The following is a 25,803-nucleotide window of genomic DNA, read 5'->3' on the forward strand; positions in this document are numbered from 1 at the left end:
CCCCAGTACTAAAACATTGCAGGCATCAGACATACTTGTGCCCCTTCTTTGGGAATTTCACTGACCATCCCTAAGCTAATAAAGGGTAGCACATGGTAGCTCAGGAAAGAAGCTCATGGAAAGAAGTTTGCCTGGCAAAAAAAATCATGAAATGTTTTATAGATCAAGGACCTGCTTGTTTGTTTCCTGTTTTCCAGAATATCACAACCAAATTTTGAGCTCCATTGCATTATCTGTGCATACATGCAAACACACAAAAGTCTGCTACTAAATTTTCTGTTGAGAGCCCCATCCGCTGATGAACATTAGAGTCACCAATGCCTGCTGCTATTGGTGTAAGGTTTGTTGTGGGTTGATCCTGACTGGACATCAGGTGCCCACCAAAGCTGTTCTGTCACTCCCCTTCTCAGCTGCATGGGGAGACAAAATACAACCAAAGGCTTTCGGGTCAAGATAAGGGCTGGGAGAGATCATTCAGCAATTACCATCATGGGCAAAACAGACTCAACTTGGGGAAATTAGTTTAAATTATTACCAATAAAATCAGAGTAGGGTAATGAGAAAATAAATATTAAATCTTAAAACATCTTACCCCATCCCTCCCTTCTTCCTGGGCTCAACATCACTCCTGAATTTCTTTAACTTCACTGCACAGCAGCATGGGGGCATGGAGAATGGTGACTACAATCAGTCCATTACACATTGTCTGCTGCTCCTTTCTCCTTATGGGGAGGACTCCACACACTCTTCCTCTGCTCCTGCCTAAGTCTTTCTTGCAGGAGACTGTCCTTCATGAACATCTCCAGTGTGAGTCCTTTCCATGGGCTGCAGTTCTTCATGAACTGCTCCAGCAGTCCCTTCCACAGGGTCACAGTTCTGCCAGAAAACCTGCTTCAGCGTGGCCTTCTCTCTCCATGGGTCCACAGGTGCCAGGAGTCTGCTTCAGCATAGGCTTCCCACAAGGTCACAGCCTCCTTTGGACATCCAGCTGCTTTATGGGCTTGAGGTGAATCTCTGCTCCACTGTGGACCTCCATGGGCTACAGGGGGACAGCCTGCTCTCACCATGGTGTTCACCACTTGTTGCAGGGGAATCTCAGCTCTGGCACCTGGAGCACCACCTCCCACTCCTCCTTCACTGACCTTGGTGTCTGCAGGGAGGTTTCTCTCACATATTCTCACTCCTCTTTTTGGCTACAGCTGCCCATTTTTTTTTTTTTTGGTGGTTTTTTTTTTTTTTATTCTTAAATCTGTTATTCCAGAGGCAATACTGCCATTGTTGATGAGCTCGGCCTTGATGAGTGACAGGTCCATCATGGAGCCAGCTGGCATTGGTTCTGTCAGACAAGGGGGAAGCTTCTGGCAGCTTCACACAGAAGTCACCCCTGTAGTCTTTTCCCCCTCCCAAACCTTGCCACCCAAAAGAAGGTTCTACATGTTAAAGCATCAGAAGAGCTATTACTTAAAAGGAGAAATTAAAATATTAATATTTTTAGTGTTTTGATATCAATGCTGCGTGTATTTTCAGTTTCTTTCTCTGCTAGTTAATCTGCTTATATGTAATAGATTAGTTCACATCAACCATATTCTTACCATAAATTACATCTGCTTTAAGATAGCACCATAATATTTTAATGAGAGAATCCCATATTTCAAAACAGTTTTCTGATAATTTTGACTAACAACAGCAGTGTATTTATGTGTTCTAGCATGCAAATAACAGAAACATACAAATGTACAAGACATATGGAAATTACATGAGCTTTTCATTTTTCAGACCAAATTGTAATGAAACACTGTCACAAGAGTAATGAGAAGTGATCCAATCAGCCAAGAAAAACAATTATTGGAAAATAAGTATTTAGGTCTAAAATACTTTATGTCTGTGTTTTCCTGTTGCACTTTCTGTGCTGTGTGAGATATGGCTATGTTTGTAGATTCAGAGTCATAGAATAAAAGTGTCAGCTTACGTTCTTCCAAGAGCCAAAAAAAGGATTAATATCTGATTATATAAAAATAGAACTTAAGCTAAGTGTGCCTTGGCAATGAGTAGCACATCTATATGTACGGATGTGTTAGTTGAAGGGAGATAGTCTCATGAACATCTTTCCCCTTGCTTGTGGTGTAGGTCCCCAGCATGTCATTGACTAATGGTGTTTGACTACGGTAATGATAAAGCATCCAAACACCAGTGAATGCAGAGAGAAGGCAGTAGGCTTTGGTTTGTGCTGGGTGGAAAATAAAGTCACTGTCTTGTTGGTTTTTTTTTTTCTTTTGGGGGGGAACCACGTCGGAACCTTTAGAGGGGTGTCCTATGCTCCTGATTTTTTTTCCCTAATTTATTTGTAGCAGATGACCACACTGTACTTGAAAAGCTTCTCTTTTAAAACTATGCATCTTTTTAAAATAAGTGTTAGATGCAGGAGGACTAGGTGAAGGAACATACTTAAAGTTTTTATATAGTGTTTTAATAAAAGTCATTGTCAAGCAGCCACTTTGGCTGGTAAATAAGAAAAACAATACTGTTAGGGGAATTTACCAATGTATAAGTGCTGGCTAGTACATATGATCCAGGATACATCACTGAGGGTTTTACATTAATATTTACATTTCACTTCCTAAAGGCATGGAATCATGGATACAAAGAGATGCTGCCAGCACTTTAATTCTCTGAGAATGTGTTGGTTAACAGGGAATTACTAATCAGAAGTTATCACTTTTTTTTTTTCCTATTTTTTCAACATCTTTCAGGAATTTTTCCACCAAATAGCATCTCTAGACAAATTAATATACTCAGGCTATAGTCCATGCTACCTAGAAGAAGCCCATTAGCATTCTGCCTTCATGACCAGGACTTCTTCACCCCCAGGAATATAAACCTGGCACAAGTAGGAAAAGAAAAATTTATCATAGCTTATAAAAATCCTTTTAGTCCTTTGTGATAGCTTAAGTAAGGTTCAGAAAATGCACTCAGAACATCCACAAATGACTTAGAATTTGTGACTTTTTCATGTCTGGCTTTGAAATTAAGGATTAAGGCCATTATCGGGCAAGGTCCTTTGTGAAACCTGTGCTGATAATTAATGACATGACGAGAAACAAGCTTCATCTCTGATAAAAAAAAAAAAAAAAAAAAAGACGTTACTTTTTCTTGATTACAGCATTCAGGTTTTAACTGGGTAATAAATGGCATTGGCTGAAAAAGCAGTCTCAGCTGAGATGCTGAGAAAATGTCAGCAAAATCAGTATGCCTGACAGTTTAACCAGCAGCACCTGAAAAGGATTATTGCTGTGACGTGAGTTTGGCTCACTCTTTTGGCTTTACAGGTTAGGTTTGCTAACCTTCTATTTCTGGGATCATCCCAACCAGATTGGGGTTTTTTGGCTTAAGCTGAGGACATGGAGCTATTTAGTGATGAAAAAGTGCTCTCTGTTATCTTTTGAAGTGACTGGCTGATATGAATTCAGCCATGTAAGGGAGGTATGTTTTGAAGAAATGGAGCAAAGAAGGCTCTACTCTCTTAGAAACACTGATCTTTGGCATAAAATTTAGGTTTTTCCATATGAAGGCTATAAAAAACCCAATCAAGTCTAAGCATCAAGCTGCCAAATACTCAGACCCATCCTGTGAACCCACCTACAGGACTACCAGTGGCTCCAGGGAACACAGTCACTGTTAGAGCTGGCCTCTGAGATAAGAAGATAAGAGACTGGTTGCCAACAACTGGTTGCAAAATGCTTTCTGGTCTAATTAATTTTTTTAATTTTATTTTTTTTTGTGTGTGTGTGTGTGTAATCAAACATTTAATATGGCATTTGTGCAGCAAGTGAAACCTATCTCTATCTCAGACTCAGCAAAGAATTAAAAAAATCTTTCTCAGGGTATAAAGCATTTGGAAAAAAAAATTGTCTCAGTGAACTTTGAGACTGAGGATTTTGCTGTAAAAAAATCCTAGAAGTCATGGTTGTCAATCTGCTGTTATGCTGCATACTTTCTTCATCTCAGCTTCTAACTTGCAGTCACTGAATTATTATATATTAGAGCTGAAATCTACACATAAAGATATGGTTACTGATGTTCATCATTCTTCAAGATTGATGTTGCTATTCAGATATGCAATATTATGTCCTTTATTGCTCACCCTGCATTCTTTGATGGCTTCAGCTATAGGTAACAAAACATTAAACAGGAAATTGATATTCATTTGTTTTGCATAAGTACTCAGTACACAAGGGGTTTTCTGCATGAATGTGCTGTACTTCAGTTCTTAGTTGAATCTCTATTTAAGTGAAAGCTTTAATAGGAATCTTACATGAGCTATTAACATAGATAGTTTATGGCAATTTTAGTTATACCCTGGTTTGGATGCTTTAAAAGCCCTGAACTTGATTGAAAGACCTGATTGAAAGAGTAGATTAGATTTCCTATCAGGTTCTTTGTAGCACATAGCCAGCCTTACTTTAGCTATTAAAGACTACCATTTTTATGAAGTAAGATTAAGGATTACTTGTGAAAAGCAAATAGACATTTTAAAAAAAAATACATTCTTTTTCATATTGGCTTTGCTACTATTCAATACACCTGAGTATTTCACCCTTCTGCTTATACATTTAATATGAAACTTCCCTTCAGTGTTTTAACAGCCTCTTCTGAAAAGTGTTCACCAATGGTTTTGAAAACATTACCTTCTGCTCCCATTAGCCCAAGGTATCACAGCAGAATAGACCATGACACAGAGAGTAGACTGAGAAGTGTAATGACTTTCTGGAGGCTGAAACATGGCAGGGCACTGGACCTGCCTGGACTGTAAAGCTCCCAGAACAGTATTTGTAAATGAAAAAGAACTTCCCCTGCATCTTTTTTATTGGCTTGTGAATTGAATATTGTGCATAAGCTGTCTTTTCTTCTTCAGCTCAGAGATGGGTAACAATAGAATCAGAGAGTGGCCTGGGTTGGAAGGAACCTTAAAGATCATCTAATTTCAAACCCTTTGCGGTGGGTTGGGTCAACTTCCACTAGGTTGCTCAGAGCTCCATCCAACCCAACCTTAAACATTCCCAGGGACAGGCGTTCACAACCTGTTCCAAATTCTTAATGAAGAATTTTTTTCCTAATATCTAATTAAAACCAACTCTCTTTCAGTTTCAAGTTATTCCTCCTTCTCCTGTCACTACATGCTTTGTAAAAAGTCCCTCTCCGCCTTTCTTGTAGGCTCCTTTCAGGTGCTTGAAAGCCATAATTAGGTCACCCCAAAGCCTCCTCTTTTTCAGGCTGAACAGCCTCAGTCCTCTTAGCCTTTCCTCATAGGAGAACTGCTCTATCCTGCTAATTGACTTGGTGACCATCCTCTCGACTCACCCCAACAGGTTTACATCCTTCCTCTGTTGGGGACTCCAGAGCTGGGTACAGCATTCTAGGAAGAGTCTCATGAGAGCAGTGTAGAAGGGCAGGATCACCTCCCTTAACCTGATGACCATGCTGCTTTTGATTCAGCCCAGGATACGAGTGGCTTTCTGGGCTGTAAGTGCACATTGCTGGCTCCTGTCCAGCCTCTCATCCACCAGCACCCCCACGTCCTTCTCGGCAGGGCTGCTCTCAGTCTATTCATCCCCAAGCCTGTATTGATATATCAGATAGTGTTATAAGTTATTTACATTACAGCATAAATTATTTGTATATATTGTATATGTTATTTACATAGCTCATAGAGTCAGATATGATTTTTTTTTCCACAATGAAAATATTTGGAGGTATATAACTTGAAAACCATCAGAAATTCTTTACAGCAAATGGAAAGATCTACTTTTTTTTTTCTAATGGCAAAATATGTAGATATAAACTAATCAAATTTCTGTAAACCTGAGATTTTTGGTGGGTGATTTCTAAAAGAGGGAAAAAAGAAAGTGTTCGTGTAAGACAAAGCTAACAGGAATTGTTGAACTCTGTCATAAGTTTTTAGGTTTAGGTTATGTGTGAACATTTCCAGCTCCAAAAAAACAGTGTGGATAATTACATACGGAAAATTTATCATTTGCATTTTAATACTATGACTGCTTGAAAATGTTTTTCTTATATACACAGACTTTGTTGAAGCAATCCTTGATTTCCAATTGTGCATCAAGGTCTATGAAGTGACTTATATGCTACTGAATCCTGCAACTTAAATTTTATATAGGATTTATTATTCACTTGAATATATTTGGAATTTTCCTTCATAGTGCTATATTATTTATCAGTTATTTTTTCTGATATGATTCATATGCTCAGTGAGCTACCTATCATGCAGGTCATCCAAGCATCTGACTAGTGAACGCACCATTTCCCTCCTAACCATATGCCCTGCTTGCTGTCAATGAATCTTCCAGAGGAACCATATTTCACTTTTGCATCAGCCAAATAAAATGTAAATGCACTTGAGAACACACAAGGCTCATTTGTTAAAACGAACAAGCAAAAAATCATTCAGGTCTATTTAAAAATACTAAACTTAAACTTAGGAATGTCTTCAAGTCACAGATGTATCTAATAATTCTGGATAATGGATATCAGCATCTCCATACAGCATCATATACTTCATTTTGAATGAAGATTCATTAACATAAATGACTCTCCCAGTTATACCCATAAGACTTACACAGTCATATTTGAGGATAGTTTAGGGCTTAATTGTTAATAGAAATTGAAGCAGTTGTGGAAAATGGTCATAACAATTTTCTACCCTAAATCCAGAGACAGAGAAAATGAGTTTGGATCTTTCTCCAAGCCTGTTAACTAGGGCTTCCAATTATAACACAACTCCATTCTCCTTTACATTTTCCTATACCTACCTCTAGACAGATTAATGGAACAAATGACTAAGATCACAGGGCTAAAACTGGATGATAAAACTGAAATGCTGAACAAGATGCACTAATCCTTTGTTTGGAAAATGGAAATCATCCTGTTAAACTAACTTTACTACTAATTGTTTTTGTCTGTGACATGAGCTGGTTAAAAGAACAGGTAGAAGCAATCACATCCAGACAGCAACATTTAGAGTTCATACTTTTAAGCTCTGGATCATCTTGCATTTAAGACAGAGGAAAAATCCGGTTTTAGTGAACCTAGAGCTGAGTTTTAATTTTTCAGAGTTCTATGTAATTCAAAGGACTTGTATCTTCTTCAGAGAGCTGTGAATTTCTCTGTAGGGAAACAATGTTGTTAATTATTTACTGTCTAATAGGTCAGTTACACCTTAGTGTCCTCTTTTGTCAATGCCAGGTGGTATGCAAAGGAAAAGAATCAAACTCAGTGATCCTAGAAAAGGAAGTTAGTTTCCAAAACTGAATAAACAGAGCTCTTTCACTGTTAAAATTGATATAAACCTCATTAATTCCAGTGGAAGTTGGACCAGGACTTGGACTGGGTGTTGTCCTTGTCATTTTTGTATAGCTTTTTTTAGGCCAATCACGGGGCCTTCAAACAACGAATACTACTGTACATTTTTTACACAGATTGAAATAGTGAGTCACCTTAAGTTGCCCTGAATAATCACTCAGGACCTTTACTATAAATGTTACAAATGAAAGTAGTTCCTATTGGCATAATATCTCTCTAATCACTAAAACAAGATTAAAAACTTCGATTAAAAAGAATTAAGAAAGAAAAATGCTTTAAACACACAGCTAGATAATTAAACTTTTTTATGTCTTTTATTTTAAAAATAGAGTAAAAATCATCTATTCAGATATTGGGGGTTAGTCTTGCAGAATGCTTTTTTCTTCAGTATTCCCCAAGGATAAGATTAGGTATTTAGATAGAGTCCCATTGCTAAAGTTATCTGTGAGTATGCATATGCTGAAATCTGTCTATAGTGTCCAAAAATACAGTTCTCATATTTTGGACAGAACAATAGGTTGCTCATTTTAGAATGGAATGAAGAAAATGGTTAAGAAAAGTCGATCATCTAAGTGGGAAAAGGGAAGATATTTCAAATTCTGATCTGTATGAATCTGCAATTCAAATACTTTCAGAAAATACTTGTGTCAGTAGATTATTTTACAGGCATGGTCAATGCAATCAAATGTTTATTTAATAGTACAGTGAATTATCCCTGAAATCAAAAGCAAGTGATCATCCTGCTCTCTAGGCTAAGTTATCAGAAGAATCAGCATTAGGAACTAACATCAAGAGCAAGAATTACTTGCAGATTGAATCATGGAGATATATTCTGCACTCTCCCATTAAAGGTGTACTGTTGTGTAGGGAGAATGTATATACTTCACCATGCAGATGAAAAGCAAGCATAGAGCAATCAATGCTGAAACAGTCGTTGATGGCCAACATGTTCTCCTGGGAGGAAGGTAGACAGGGAGCCGATAAAGTTTGGAGAAAAGGATAGGTAGCAGAGATAAAAATGGACACCCACAAAATAAAATCAAACCTAGCATTCCGGGTCTAAACACTTTTGTTTGTTACTCGTGATGTAAACACAGAAGTAAGGGCCATCATTTCTACAGGGAGAAAAACAGTCTTGGTAAACTCAGAGTGGTTGCAGATCCAGAAGTGTACCAATACCTTGATTCCTGAATATTATTGACTATAGCTCCTCAGTACCAACACACCCCTGTTTCCTGAATTTCCTATGGATAAAACCATTCCTGTGGGGTTTTATTTTTTGTTGTTTGTTTGTTTTTTTCTTGTGGGGGTTCTACATTCCTAACACGTCTTACTTTATATCAGGTATCCTGACTACCTTTTGGGTACAGGTCCGTTACAGAAGGAAATAATTAATGCACTTGAATTTTTTTTCTCTACATTTCATAGCTGCCTTTGTACTGAAAAAAATACTAGTAACCTTTAATTTTTTTTTTTTTTAGAATTCTGTCCTACTATTTCCAGTGCTGAGTGTCAGTAAGACCAAAGTGCCTCCTAATTGTATTTGAAATCAGGCAATGAAATTCTTGTTCAGAGCATGTCTGCAAACGACCCTGGCTGACCTGAACTCTCATTATGATGATCCCCTGCTTTCTAAGTGTCAGATAGTGGGTATTTACCGAGTGGGCTTCACATCTGCCATAGAAAGGATGGTACAGTCAGAGTCTGATGCTTTTTCACTCCAAGATAATTAATGTGGTTCTTTGACTTGGACCACAGGATATGTATTCATGCACATATGGGAATTCTTCAGTATCTCTAGACTTACTCCTTGCAACTAACATACTGTAAGGCCTCATCAAAGGTGTTGTTATGATTAAACAACAAAATAAGACCCCAAGCACCTGGTCACTGACCAAACTATCACCAGCTGAAGAAGTGAGATAGGAAGGAACAGATCCTCTGCAAGGACAGCTTGACTTTCTGCATCTCCCAGGATTCATGCTGGCGACCACTTAGCTGTTTTGATTTAAGTAGAACATGGCTAGTTTTCATCAGGCAGGGAGCAACACTGAAGATATTATAATGGAAAATATTTTTTCTTGGATTTACCATACAAAATGCAATTCAGAGGGCAATGATAAAACTGCTGTTCTCAAAGAAAAAGTTGTTCAATATGTCAGGAAATTAACTATAACACTTAGAAAAAAATAAGGGGGATTAAGAATGAGAGATTAAACGCTAAAAGTAGAACTCACTGCATGAGAAATATAGGTATTTTATATATATATATATTTGTCACTATTCAGAGCTTAAGTAGGAGCTTGGGATTTCATAAGAAGTGATTCTTGCATCTCATATCTCTCCTTCTACATGTATGAGAGAGAGAGTTAGGTCCTTCGCTCTCAAAACCTCTTAAGTTATTCAGCCATGTCTAATGTTTTAATTAAAATGTGCATGCATCTTTTCCAGCACTGCAATTTTATTTTCTATTAGAAGAAATTAATTTAAAATAATCTCTACAGAAAAAGATAGCAAAAACTGCTAAACAAGGTATTAAGCAAATCTCACACACCCTGAGTAATCTCTCCTTCTTCCAAGTTTGCTCCTTCTTTCAAATTTTCTCTGAGTTATTTTTCACTCTTTGATTTCCTTTTGAAGAAAGCCTAGAACTACCTGTCTCTTGTAATCAAACATAAATCATCTGAATTTGGATATTCATCAAACCATCATCCAAACACAAAATGCATAAAGGCTGTAGGTAGAGTGGAGAACCATAGACGTTCAAAATTAGATAAAACCTGAAGGGAAACAAAAAGAAATCCAGTTGTGTCAGTGCAACACAAACAAAAATTTTCTCCAACAAGTGCTTACATGCAACTTTTTTGTTTTTATAGCAGGAACTGAGGAAGGGAATGTGCACCAAAAAACATTCCTACTCAGCTCAAAAGCTCTCGGAAGGCTCAGAATCAGAGAATGGCCTGGCAATGAAGCCACCAGTTGAATACTAAATTGTATATAGCCAATGTGCCAAATAAGAAACAGCTGAAGCAAACTGGGATGGCAGAGAGCAGCATGTGTTTTCATAAACAATTGCTTGAATTATTTAAAACACTTTATGTACAGCAAAGATAATTATTTCAAACTAATCTATGAACAGAAAATAAAACCAGTGACCCTGAGACAGACCGGTTGGTTAGAACATGGTGTGGATAACACCAAGGTCATGGGTTTGATCCCCATATGAGCCATTTATGTAGGTTTTGGACTTAATGATCCTTATGGGTCCATTCCAACCTAGAATATTCTGGGGTTCTGTGACCAGTTAAATATATCAGTAAAAATTTTTATCAGAAATAATTTAACAAGGAAAGAGTCATTTGATCTACACAGCAAAAGTCTTGTTTAAATGCATCACTGAATGCAGGGAGAGTTTCCTCCATAATGTAATCAGTGGCTGTAGCTGGTTGGTTGTCTTGGTCTCAGAGACACATTCAGTGCACTTGAACCAGTTAATGTTCAGTCCACTCCTTACATTTGCTATGATACCAATTCAACATAAGAATTCCACCATGTATGGAAAATCAGCCATATATTCTTCAGCTGCAGCAGATATAAATGTGCAGTAATTCTACTGAAGCTTTTAAGGATACTGTGAACTTGAGACTGTAAAGAACACAAAAGTTAGGCCTGCACCTATAAAAAAAAATATAGTAACTATTCCCTTGAAGATTTTTCTTGACTAGAAATGGTGATCGCTAGTCGAACTCGATATTCTTCCCAAAGCAAAGAAGTCAATCTGTCCACTCAAATCTGACTTTGTCTACACTACTGAAACATGTTCTGTTGGAACCAAGAGATGTTACTCTGAATTTCCACTTGGAAAAGCATCTAATTTAGCATCTTAGATAGACTGTTCTAAAGTTAACCTGACGAGTTCTCTTGACTAAAGTAATAAGCCCTAGTATTTCATCAGTTATTACGTGGTTCAAAAGAAATTTTGTGAAACTTTTATGAGATGTCAATGCAAATTTGAGGAAAATACACAGTCAGTTACAGAACTTTAAGACCTATATCTAACTTTTTACTTTTGCATGAGTACTTCTTATTACCTTTTTTTAATGACAACAGGCTAAACCCAATTGAGAACTGTAATGTTTGGGCTTCCCTCAACACTGACTTAGTGTGCGCTGGTTATGCTTTAATATCTCAATATTAATGAAGTGAAAGACTGGAATTCTGATTTGTTTGATTTCTGTTCTGCTGGTTTTTGTTTGTGGTTTTTTTCCTTCCCTTAACTAATTAAATTATTAGCATGTATTTTGCATTTCGGAGAGAATTTAAAGGTATATGAAATAATGAATAAAAATTGTCTTCCTTTACTAGGACTAAATAGAGGGTCATACTTTGACCTACATTTAACTGGCACTTCAAAAACCTGAAAAAAAAATCATATGAGGTATAATGTGAGGTTTACAACAACTGATCACATTTAACCACACTAAACTGGCTACTTAAAATGGTTACTCTGGGTTCACCTAAATTTATTTATTTATTTTTCAGTCTCTAATCAGGGGAGGCAGACACACCTTTCTATGACAGATGATAGCTGAAATCTCTCTGGGTGATGACAAAGACTAACACACAGTTGTCCCTCTTGTGTGGCACACTTTGAGATTGTTTTTCCATATGCTACCCAGCCACACTCTTCTTTTGATGTATTTTGTATGGATTTTTCCTGTATTGAAGAAGAAGGAGAAAAAAGCCCCTTGATCTCTCACCACAGCACCAACTGATCTGTCCAATTTAAGAAAAAAACCCTTTATCACACATCTTCTTTGCCAAATGTGGCCTCTTTACTGCAGTTCAGACAGATTAAAAATTAAGTGCAGTCTTTTGACCGCTAATAGCAGTCCCACCTTCCCATCATGTCCTGAGCCACACACACACACACACCCTGCCATTTTCTTGTTCTTTTTTTATGTATTTACACCTACATACTTACAAGGTTAAACAACTGTGTTTTAGTAAGCATTCCATGCAATAATAATTTGAAATAGTCCTCTGCAATACCAAGCTGCCATCACCACTGTGATTACCTGCTTTTAATTCACACCCCTCAGAAATGCCTTCCTGAGGATGTCTTAGCCATGCCTCAACTTTAAATTTCTGATTTCTTTCTTCTGGTAACTTGTATTAGATGCAAATTCTTGTCAAAACACAGATACTTCAATGTACCTGATGAGTCTGCTCAGCCCTTCTGTTAGAGGACTGAACTGAGCTGGTCAGTGTTTAAAGAGCAGATTCCTGACCTTTTGTTATCTTCTTACCCCTTGTTTTCCTTAAGACTCCACTTGCTTCCCTATGTGAAAAGTTAAAAGAAATATTTTCAGAGAAAAGTAGCTGTTAAGAAGCACAGGATTGGCAGCTATGAAGCTTCTGAGCTCTCTACAGAATCCAGCTGTGGAAGAAGCTGCATTGCAGATGTCACCTTTCTTATTCCTACTGCGTATCTGATCTTCCAGACTTGAAGATCTGTGTCTAAGTGGAAGAAAATGTAGAAAGGTAGTTCCTTTTTCACTCACATTTACTCCTTTAGCTTTAAAGATTGTCAAATATGAATACTTAAAGCTATGTACATCTGTTATGTAGAAATTGGGAAAGCACAACACCTTACAAGCCACTAAGGACACAACTGACTTTTGTTTATTAAACTGAATTTCTGTCAAAGTCATGCCTGCGATCTGAAGGATAAAATTTTAACATCATCAGTGCCCTCATAGTTCTAGGTATCATCTTTTTTTTGTATACATTTTACATTACAGATCAGTGTGCTTGTGCTGATTTCTCCCTAGAAATTGGAAGAAAAATTTCTGAAAACTGTTGGTTTAAAACCAAAAGAACCACTGCAGCTGAAGCTACTCTGCAACACTAATTCTTCTTTTGGGGCTGCTCAGTCATGTGCTTCCTCAGGTCAATACCAAAGCAATAATTATTATTGTCGAGCATTTTAGACAAACATATTATTTTATTTGTTTGCTTGTGAAGGTTAACAATTTGTCTTCACTGGGATAAGAAATTAATTTACTTTTTTAGAACTTCCACAAGACCAAGAAGGTTTTTTAAGCATGCTTCTTAAGTACTTTAGGAAGCCTTCTTTTCCTAAGGGAAAGCCTTTTTCCATGGCAACAAAGTGAAACAGAATGTGAAATGCCTCATCCAGTATTAGACAAGGAAAGTGCAGTAAAAAATCCAGTTCAAGCACTGGTGAGCACATTGTATCTGAAAGCATTTTTACAAAAATTGCAGAGCAGATGCAGTGGCACAGCAATGAAGAACGGTTAGTATTTTTCCTACATTTGAAGCAAGAGGTTTTTGTTTTTGTGTTTGGGTTTTTTTTTTTTTTTTTTTGGTCAGGTAAACCCTGAATGATGGTCATTGCTTTCATTATTTAAAACATGTTTGGTTTAGCTTATGGAAATAAGAATTATATTAAATTCAGTAATGTTAACAAGAATGAAGGCATGATTTGTTCAAAGAGACTACAAAAGTGATAGTTTGTTCATCAGAAACCATAGACAAAAGTGCCCACTATATTTGTGCTTTTGCTCCACAATCATCTTAAGTATGTCTATTCAGCTTGTATTTCCTTCCTTTTGTAATTGTTTGTATAAATAAAGTCTGGGAGTGAATTGCATAAATATAACATTAACACAAATCCCAAGTCACAACTTACCTTGGCTTCTCCATGCTGTCTATTTTATTACCCCAAGTACAAATAACCATATCAATATTTTCCTTTTAATAATAAAATATGCACACATCAATTGATGTTTATGGTGGTAATACTTCTAATATCAATATACATGCACGAAGAAAAATGCTAATCCAATATGAATGTGTTTCATTAAAGCGTTTGTAGCTTCCTGGTAGTCCCTGAAGTCTGCTTTTCAAACAAACACTGCTAAAAGTGTATTGAATTAAAACGTGAAAGTCTTCCCTGTCTATAATTTTTACATATATTGAAAGATTGATATATTCAAATTACAATATACTTCCTCAGAAAAAAGCAAAAATGATGCGTCGAATGAGAAAGGTGCACCATGTTAAATGATGTGGCTGGCCTGAAGTAGTTAAGATTACAATTTTAAAAGACCTTTATCATCTGCAATGTTTAAAAGATGATATAACCTTACAATAACAATTTTCAACAAAATCTCACACCTCTTTAAAATGGTAAAATTATGTCTGTTGACTACTGTATGTTTACCTTACAAGTGAGCTGACATTAACTAAAATAGTAGAAGAATTTTTCTGATGTTTTCTATGATTTAAAAAAAAAAAAGCTAACCCTGTACACAAGTTAGAAGCTTTGTCATTAGCTTCAAAGAACACAAGATGAAGCCATTAGATGTTACTGTATCTTATTTGCAGCCTCACCTCCCTTTCCTGTTTTAATCTTGGGATACTCAAGCTATTTCTAGACACTGGATAATTAATTCAATTTCCACAGGATGTTTTAAAAGATATGTTACAGTGTCCATTCTAGAGAACATGCCTTTAATATCTGTCAATACCTAAACATTCTGGCCTATATTCATATGGAAGTTGTAGTAGATTAGTTGGCAAAATTTCACTGAAACTTGTCTAAACCCATATGCCATAGATTTGCACCTAAATACTAGGGATATAGTGTCAGGATCTCAACAGTACTGCTTCTCATGTACTGTAAGTACAAGTGCATTTATCTTGTAGCACAGTTTTGTCCCCATCACCCAAGCTCACTGCTCTCAAGAGTTCTGACAAATATGTACATCTCCAGTCTGGAAATTACTGACTTGCATTTAGCTCCCAAGTCTGTGGCTGGAGGAGAACTTGCCTAATAAAAGTATATTACTGCTATGCACAGTCCTCAATGTCATGTACCATTAGCCTGCTTTCTTGTGTTGATTTAGGACTTCTTTCTACTTCAAATATGATTTTCACAGTTCTTCTAGCACTTTAGTCATTTCTTTACCTTCTGTATAGAAACATTGTCCTACCTGTAACTTTTGTCATTCAGCAGTGTTCACTTTAAAAAATTTAAATAAACTTCTTCCTTTCCAGTCTCCAGCACCTAGACAACTACTAGAAATTTTCAGCAGGACTTTCCCAGCAGGCTTGTGTTAGAATAGTAAAAAGGTGCACGTAAATCATCCATTCAGCTCTAAGTGATTTTGTTTAGAGCTGATTAACCAAGACCAGAGGTTAAAAGTTACAGGAAGCAATGTTCAGACTGGTCTGTTAGTAAAGACACTTAGGTAAAAGTCACCACAGAGGGGATACTTTCTTGTTATAAATACCAAGATAATTTATATTTTTACAAGTATTTAAAAACAAAACTATCATGTCTACTAAAAAAACCCCAACAAGTTGCCCAGTAGAAAACTCCTCCTGATCACCTGTGTCTATTCACATTTCTGATATCAGTCAGGACTAATCTTTGGGGCAGATGTTTTTCATTTTTATTTGCTATATGATTGTCTCACTACTAACATAAGATAGCTAATAGTAGTAATGAATGGCAAGCTATTTTAATCTGAAACATGACTCTATTTAGATTAAGAATTTATAAATCTTCTGAGACAAAAGTTACAGGACTTTTTCCATATAAAAAGGTTTCATATGTGAAGAGATATGATTTTTTTTACCTTATTGTACTATTAACTGGAGGTATCAGCTGCTTGTCACATTCTTGTTAGGGCTCAGCCACAGAAATCTGATCTGTTCTTCTATGATTCAGTTATTTTGTTACCTTTAGCCAGAAGAAATGGGGGTTTTTACTTCAGAAACCTTAATATTTTGTAAATACTAAGTGCTTTTCCATTCAGTGCACTAAGTGCATTCAGTAGGTTTTAGCCTTTGAGATACTTTTAGCTTTGCATATTATGTTCTAAAATATCCAGAAAATGGGAAAGACAGTGGTGACAGCTATAATTATGAGACTGACCTCATGTAGACTTCACTATCAAACACTTCCCAGAACCAAAAGTAGTGAGTAAGCTGTTCACATAGTAGAAGTGCTGCATCAGCATTCATCAGTTTAAATGTAGAAAGATAAAGGGGTTTTTTTGTAAGCATTGGCCACTTTCCAAGCAAATAACTCCACCTCCAGTATGCTGTTGCCCAAAACATATGTTTCATTGATCCAAGTTAATGAAAAAAGCAGCATATATCAGAATTGAACAACCTATTCTAAAAATAAATCTTGATCCTAAGCCCAAATCTATGACAAGATTTTGCAGTTAATTCAGTGAGATGTTTCTTAGCAGCTGCTGCTGAAACTGGAATAATTCTTGGGGTGGTTTTGGGCTGAATTCTTTGGAGAATGTCTTTTGGACTAACTTTCATAAGTCATAGTAGAGGTGGGAGCCACGCTCGCGTTTTAGCTTGACAGATCTGTAGCTTGGCAGAGTCCTCAAGAGAGTGCACCACTGAAATTGTAGTTTTTTCCTGAAGCATTCTCTTGACATTTAGGCACCTATTGCCTTCTGGAACCCACAGCCTCCTAGTGAACACTCAGACTTCATATATAATGTATGGATCAACTAAGAATGAGATATATAAGACCAGCAGACAGCTATGACAAAAGAAAATGTTAAAAGGAAACTAAGGAGGTGTTTTAAACTATTTTTTTCCCCTTGGAATTTGAAACATGACTCTGCACTTCCCCTGTACCCAGCTGGAATATGATTACCACTTGAGCAGATGAGAGTACACAATTTACAGATCCTCTTTGCTACACGTCCTAATTGCTGCCTGGTTGAGTCAGAGAGCTGGGTAGGTTTAAGCAATTCTCTAACAGGACTTACATTATCTCCTACATTTTCTGTTACATCCACAGTAGCTTAAAAGCGGTGGAGAATTTGCCTGGTTTTGGTTAAGATGACATTTGTTAACCCTGAAGAGGCAGTATCTTTTCTTGAAGTTCAGACTAATTTCAAATTGTGATCTATGTACCTTTCTTAATATTTTTTAAGAATTACTGTTCTGCATAGAAGTCTGATAAATTAATTTGAAGAGCTCTGCCCCCTGGGCACATACAGAAGACTATATCCAACATTTCTTTAGAAAATTTCCTTTAATATTTTTGACATAGAGCAGTGCACAATGTACAAACCTTAATACTATTTTCATGATTCAGTTGAAGAAGAATGCCTCTTATGCAGTGTAGGTAATTAAACTGCGCATATCTATCCTTTTAAATATTGAAAATCCTGCACACAATTACTCTTCAATCCCATTACAGTTGTTAATATGAATTCACCAGTGGATGGCTATGGATGGCTATTTTGGCATAAAACTGAAACTTTACCTTACACTGATATGAATAGGTATGTATAGAGAATATAATACATAAATAAAAGATGAAGAAAAGTATGATTTGTGGCCTTTGTGAAATGTTCCTCTCCATCTGCACCTCCCAAATGTTTCAAAACTGACATTTTATACATCAATTTCTCCAACAGCATACACCTTGTAACAAAATGTGCTAACTAAAACCATTTCCCAGTATGGCCTGTGGTCTCAGTTTGTCCATTGCTGCCTCTGAAGTTATTCTCGGCTTGATCTCAGCCCAAAGGTGACTTTCTCACAGGTAGCTTGGAAGAGAGTTCCGTGTGTTATTTGCACTGTAATTATATAGGGAGAAAAATCCATCCACCCCTATCTGAACCTTTATGGCTTTGTTCAAATTAATCTTTTAAAAGGTTTAAATTTCAAGATTTTGTAATTTGAAGCCTCAGAGGGGAAAACCAAATCAAGTCAATCCTGGAGAACAGTTTCATGGTCTGAGCTGTGAGTATGAGGGTAAATCTTTAACTCATCTTAGGCATGGACATAAGAATCTTCTAACTCTAGGGGATGACATGAGCCAGCAGCTACATGGGATCTTCCTTTCTTTCTTCCTGCGCTACCTAATGTTTCATACTTCAGGAAATATTGGCAGGATATGCTCTCCAGGTATGTGTGGGGTAGTGCAGAAGGACAAAGGGTCCATACTACGAGTGTAGTTCCTCTGACTGAAAACTAGACTCTCTGCTGACATTGCTCATAAGATATACAGAAAATCAGTAATTCTGTAGATACCTACACAATAGGGCTTTGTTTGCAATTTCTATAATTGACCGAACACTCGACATGGTCTTTTTTTTTTTTTTTCTTTTGGTTTGGAAGAGTACTGCACTCTGTCCTGGGCTACTACAAGTTTAGAATTATAGTCATTTAGGTTGGAGAAGACTTTTAAGATCACAACTCCACCACTAAATCATGTACACAGGTACCACACCAATATATCTTAGAGATGGTGACTCCATCACTTGTCTGGGAAGTTGGTTCCAGTGATTGACAAACCTTTCAGGGAAAAATATTTTTCTGTTATTGAGTCCAAACCTTCCTTGGCACAACTTGAGACCATTTTCTCTTGTCCTATTTCGTGTTGCTTGGGAGAAGAGACCAACAACCACCTTACTACAATATCCTTCTAAAGGGCCTTAACAGGTTAGAGAGGTGGGTGGAAAAGAACTGTCTAAAGTTCAGCAAAGGCAAATGGAGAATCCTGCACCTGGGGAAGAATAACCCTAGGCACCAGTACAGACTGGGAGCTGACCTGCTAGAAAGCAGCTCTGTGGAGAAGGACATGGAGGTGTTGGTGGACAGCAGGCTCTTCATGAGCCAGCAGTGTGCCCTTGTGGCCAAAAAGGCCAATGGTATCCTGGGGTACAGTAGGAAGAGCATTGCCAGCAGCTCAAGGGAGGTGATCCTGTCCCTTCACTCAGCCCTGGTGAAAACAACACTGACACAAGTTATTAACAGCTGCAAAATAGGTGGTGAGAAAGACTAGGTGCAGCTGGTAAAGTTACCATTAATGCATTTTAAGCAGTTTTGTTGTAGAACTACCCTGTAAATTTGAAAGGGGTAGGACACTCATTTGCATAGAATTACCAGAAATTGTCAAGTTCTTTATCATCTTTGGAAGTGAAGAATTCCACACGTATTTTTACAGTTGCTACTTCAGTGTTGCATAGAGTCACCATTTAAGTTTCCCATAAAAAACCACAAAATAACCTAGTTGAAAACCAGTTCCTTGTAACTAAGGAATTTGATTTTTACAGAAAAAGTCAAACTGAGAAGACTTTGTGCTAGGATTGCTTCAAAGCAGTGAGGCTGAAATCTCTCATAAAGAAGTTCATACTTTTTATCTCCTGTAAAACATCTGCTGAGCACATGTAGGAGGGACCAGGGCTGCTCCATGGGGCTGGGAGCAGAAGAGCTGGGCACTGAGGGTAACCTTGGCACGAGCTGGGCTTTCACTTATCAGGGCATGAAGCATCCAAGCTAAGGGTCAAAACACAAGTCCATTGACAACCTCAGGCACAGTAAGTGGATGCTCTCAGTCCAGCCAGGAGCAGCGCAGAGGACAAAGGTACACAGTGGTCCCAAAATTCATCCAGGAAGGAGACAGAACTAAAGCCAAGCACACTTTCATCATGTCTCAGAAAGGGAAAGAGCAGCAGTCCTGAGCTTAAATGGTGTCTGTGGCCTATGGACAGTGGGTGAGGATTCCAGCTGAGACTGCTCAGGGCAATTAGTGCACCTTGGTGCCTGCCAGTGCTGATGGGAAGATTGATCCTTCTCCCTGCACATTTGTCCTGAGCTTTCCTCCCACCTCCAGGAAAAAAAGGGAATACATCAGGTCAGAAACTTTTACCTCAAAACTAACTAGATTAGTTTTTCTAGTTCCCTACCTGAATGTCACCTCATTCAGCTGTCAGTCAACTTCCACCGCAACCGATGGCATCCAAGTGACAATCACCATTGACAGGTAAGATCCTAGGGAGGTGAAAACTTCCTATCTCTCATTATTCTACCTCTGCATATGGCTGCACCTGGTTCTCAATCCTGATCTGGAGGTGCACCAGTCATCTTTAATAGATTTACACTTGCAACACTCATTTAAAACATAGAAATGCTAATGATACCTGGGAAAATTTAGGCTCGTTTGTTATCTATATAATGTCCTACAGAATGTCTGTGACAGAGAAGGGATGTGAATGTGGAAGGGTAGGGACATGATCACGTCACTTCTCAAGCAGTTGATTAAGGTTCTCAGAAATAAACCATCTCCCTATTATATTGGGATTTTTTATTATTTATTGCTGTGAGAGAAAGCCAGTCTAAGTCTGAGTCACTATGCTTCACTTGCTGTTTGATTGAAGCTACAGCATTTTAGATTTGACTCAAAATTATCTGGGATACTTATGACAGGTTTTTTAACTTTCTGGCTTGGGAGATTCATAGGTGAGCTTCAAAAATGTAAAGCAATGAATCTGTGTGGCTGAAGTCCCGATGAGAATACTTTCCATGTCCTTTACTGAAAGGTTATCTTGAATACTGCCCTAAATTCTCAGGTTAGGCCTGTAGGGACGGAGGATTGCCAAAAAATATGAACGTATACCAAGAGAAAACAAAATTATCCCTTTCTCACCATTTTTGAGAAGATGGTTAACATTCTACTGCCTGGATTTTTTTCTCTACGCTGCAAGAAAAATGCAGCTTGCCTGTAGTGTCTGCATCTTTCCCACAATCACTGAAGCACAGTGAACAGAAAAGAAAGAGGCTGATATTTTTGGTATTTCCTTTACTAGAGAAAATAAAAGGCAACTGGAAATTTCTTACTTACTTTGTACTAGCAAATTCTTGGTAACAGATGCAATTTATTATACCCATACAGCAAACTGTGAGGAAGACCCTGCTCGAGGGGGATCAGTCCTCACTCACTTGCTTGTATTTGATGGTAATCCTTGTGGTGCCCACGCACCGGAATGACTCTGCACTGCTCTTTATAGGGTCCAGTTTCAAAGAAAAAATACTCCCTATCTTCCAGTACAAGTCAAATTTACCAAGGTTAGCTTTGGAGATACAGCAGTGTGTATGCAACTGTCGTGTATGTCAGCTAAAATATTGCTGTGCTGAAGGGCATTAGTTTTACAAGAGCTTTGCAGCCTGTTTGTCTAGCACAGTGTTTGTTTCACTGATCTAAGTTATTGTGAGCCAACACAGAGATGCCTTTTGTGATTGACATTCATTCTCTGGTTTTGGGGTGGAAAGGGGAAGAATGAGATATGATTCACCTTCTGTGATCATATGTCTCTCTCTCTCTAATAATTTTTTTATATATTAGCCAATTTGAGTCAAATCTGACAAAGGGGGTGAGTTCTCAGCAGGATCCAGCTCCTGATCTACTGAGAGACAGGAAAGAGAAGAAAAGTCATTTTCATTCAATATCAGCCAGCTGATTAAGAGCCTCATGCCCACCCACTGTGAATATTTCTAACCCAATCTCAGCACAGCTCAGGGAAAGATAAATAAGGAACAGGAGAGGAAGCAGAGGATCCTGAGATGAAGTTAGAAAAGGTGACAACAAGCATCAGAAGGTGACCCGAGATATTTATTTCTTTTAAATGGGAGGAAAGTGATAAGTCACAAATCTGTTGGAAATGCAGCTCCACTAGCTCCCCCACTCATAAAACAGCTTGTTTTCCATAAAATTACTTGCAAAACTAAGAATTAAATGTCAATTAACTATTGAAAATATGTCCTTTCCTACAATGTAGCTGCACGAAGATAATTTTTATTGAGACTGATTATCTCATGGTAGAAGTGCAAGGGAATTTAATACTGACATTTATTTGTGCAGCTGGAATAACGCATGTGGGTTTTGTATGTTCATGATAACGCTTCTTGCTACTAGTATCTTCTGAAAAGATGGATGGTAAAAGCCAGAATGACTAATCTTCCCTCCCTTACTCATTGCAAATGAGAATTGCAGTCAGTTATCTGCTGTAACCTTGTTGTGACAAGGATTGTCACTCAGAGATACATAGATCCTTCTGGATACAGTTCTTCAAATAGAGTCTGCTGAAATAAATGAGAAGAGTCTCAAAGGCTTTGATACACATCAGTTTTATCAGTGCTCTAGGCTTAAGGCTGAAGATATTTTCTACGATTCTCTTGCTTTTGATAATAATCAGAACATGGAAACAGAATAAACAGACAATTTTATAGAAGTATGCTTTTAATATCACTAATGCAGATATTTCTCAAAGTGGTGGGAGAAACTAAACATACAGTGCAAAGACTAAATGATTTTGTGATTTCCCATACAATATTGTAATACATAGCTGGCAAGATATGAAATTCTGCAATTTTCTCAGGGAAGTTAGAAACTTAAAAAATAATAAAAAACCCTGCTCTATTTGAATTGCTAATATTTGGAATTAATTGCTCCATGATGTCTGGCTGGAAGACTGCATGGAGGCTTAATTTCTGTACAGCAAATAAAAATCAAGTATACTTGAACTACAGAACCAGTAATTTTTTTTTGTTGTTAATTTTTTTGTTAATTGTGCTGTATGCTTCTTGGAAATTCTATTCTTTTACTTACCTAAAATATCTATACACTTTACACAATATTTGCTGCACATATTCTTTACTCAATATAATCATCAAATATTTTCTTCTCTGGATAAATATTTAAACAGCAGCTTAAAAATTACAAGTGAAGGAACCAAATGAAACTCTTAAGGGTAATCAGCATTCCTTTGTCAGAACCAGTATCAGATACATATTTAAAAATTAATTTTTTAGGTAAATAAAGACTTTTGGGTGCTCTGTATAGTCTGTTCATAGTTCGATTTTTTGGTCATATTTGTGCCATAAAGAACTTCTGTCACTTATGGCACTGCATTCCACTACCTTTTGTTCTCTAGGACTGTGTAGACATGTACCATATAGAAGCTTAGTGATGAGTAAGAAGAAATATATTTTTCAGGCATAGCTCTTTATTTCCTTTCACCTTTTAGTAGAAAAGAGATTGAAAAGAAGTTATAAACCCACCTGGGTTTATAGTAAACTAATTTTGCTAAGATTCTTCATGTCCCAGATAGGCTACTGCAGGTCCAGTGCTGAGGTATGATGGTGAGTTGCTTCCAACTTCATTTAAGGTGTCATATCATGGTATTAGAAATTTAATGATTCTATTTTTCATGTAATTTTTTTTTTTTTTTAGAGGAATGGCAGGAGTGATCTGGATATTCATATTTTCTCTGTATAAGTTCCACTTACGCAGGGGATGGTGCTTGCAAATTATGGTAAGTTGTAGCTCGCTTGATGTCACTGAAACTCAGGAGCCAACCAACCAAAAAATCCTCTAGCAGTGATCAAGCATTCTAAATGGTGTAATATCCTCTTCATTTAAAGATTTTTTTGAGGAAATATCTGTATTTCATTTACCTATGCCTTTGGTGGGCTTAGAGAAGGCACTTTTTGTTTTCAATTCCCAGAAACGGGATTGAAATCTTTGAAGATTTAACTTCTGTTAGGACTCTTTAAAACCTTCTCATTCATGTTCCCTGTTCTTCGAAGAACCTGCACAGTTCCACGGGATAATTTTATTCCTTGAAGAACAGCAACAATAATATTTCCAGTAAAATAAAAACAAAAAACATTTTCATTGGGTCATCAGGCATCATTATCCCTCTTTTACATATTGTAAAATTTGGCATAGTTACTAGTAACATGCCTAAGACCATAAATTCGGAGACTGACTTAAAATAAAGTCTGACTTTTCATTTCAAGGCATCTGCTCTTCGCAGTGAGCAATTATCTACATGAATTCAGATTTGGAGTTTTTTTATCATTAACCTGAGCAGTTGCATGAGTATGATATGATGTTAAATTCAGTATATTATATAAAGAAACTAATTACAGTCAAGTTTGTTGTTGTGCATGGAAGGAGTTATTACTTCAGATTCAGCCAGGCATTGCACATGGATTGTATAATAGATTCATTTCCAATAGATGAGTGATATTTAGTGGAGCTGTTTTACATTAAATGTAGCTTTGGGAGGTCTGATGAACAATTACAGCAGATTCCATGAGAATTTTGAGACAGAGAGCAGAAGAAACAGATGCTGTATGTAGCTTCAAAAAAGATATTTTAATCAAGTATGATTCTCATTATGCAACAGTAGTGAGGCTCATCAAATTAAAAAAAAAAAGCTTTTTTGGCTAACAGGCAATATACATGAGTACCAAATATGCACAGTATGGTACAGAAAAGTGCTGGATAGGGTCTCAGATATTTGACCCACAGATTCTATAAAGCTCTTCAACATCTTCAGAAATGACTTGGATGTGGGACTGGAAGGGATGCTAAGCAAGTTTTCAGATGAAACAAAACTGTGAGAAGCTGTTGACTCCCTCAAAGGCAGAGGGCCCTGCAGAGAGACCTCATCGAATGAGAGGACTAGGCAATCACAAACCGTATGAAATTCAAGAAGGAAAAGGGGAGAATTCTGCACCTGGAATGGGGCAACCCTAGATATACATACAGACTGGGGAATGAGATGATGGAAAACAGTTCCATGGAAAGGGACCTGGGGATCCTTACCAATGGCAAGTTGAACATGAGTCATTGTGCCCTGGCAGCCAGGAGGGCCAACCTTGTCCTGGGGGGCATCAGGCAAAGCATCACCAGCCAGCTGAGGGAGGAGACTATCCTGCTCTGTTCTGCACTGGTGCAGCCTCACCTTGAATATTGTGTGCAGTTTTGGGTGCCACAATATAAGAAAGATATTAAACTCTTAGAAAGTGTCCAAAGGAGGGCAATGAAGATGGTGAAGGGCCTTGAGGGGAAACCATGTGAGGAGAGGCTGAGGTAACTTGCTGTGTTCAGCCTGGAGAAAAAGAGATGAGGGGTGACCTCATTGCAGTCTACAACTTCCTCATGATGGGAAGAAGAGCAGCAGGCACTGATCTCCTCTTTCTGGTGCTTTATTACAAGGAAACTAGGAACTGAGATGTTTTAACTCAGCTATCAGCATAGCTATATATAATATTATGCTCATTTTCTTTTTCTTTCCTTTTTAATAATTTAAACCTCTATATTCAAGAAAAATCAGGCATTTTATGTATATGCAATCATTTTTTCATTCCTTAGGGCAGAAAGAGGTTATCTTCTGTAAGCTACACTTAATCTTTAGTTTCTGATTTCAGCACCCAAAAAATTGTAGCAGAAGACCAGAAAAGACCAAGTTCTTAGTCATGGGACGTTATAGCCCAGTGCAACAGTTTGCTTTTACAATTGTGTTTCAGATATATGTTTCAACTTCAATTGATCTCAAATGAATCCCAAAGTCTGAGAGCAATGACCTTCAATTTTAGTGTGGATTAATGGACTATTTATTTCTGTTAGGCTGCTGCCTTAAAATGTGACACTTCTGGCAGAAAAATACACAAGCTGCTAATGAGGACATAGACTCTCAGTCTAGTCTAGTGCCAGTCTAATAGGCAAATAAGAGCACTAAAATTTTGACTTTCTCATTTCAAACATTTTTTTTCTTACAA

Source organism: Empidonax traillii, unplaced genomic scaffold, assembly GCF_003031625.1.
Source record: "Empidonax traillii isolate 1590-97213 ecotype Southwest subspecies unplaced genomic scaffold, ASM303162v1 scaffold112:size1231168, whole genome shotgun sequence".
NCBI classification, from domain to species: domain Eukaryota; kingdom Metazoa; phylum Chordata; class Aves; order Passeriformes; family Tyrannidae; genus Empidonax; species Empidonax traillii.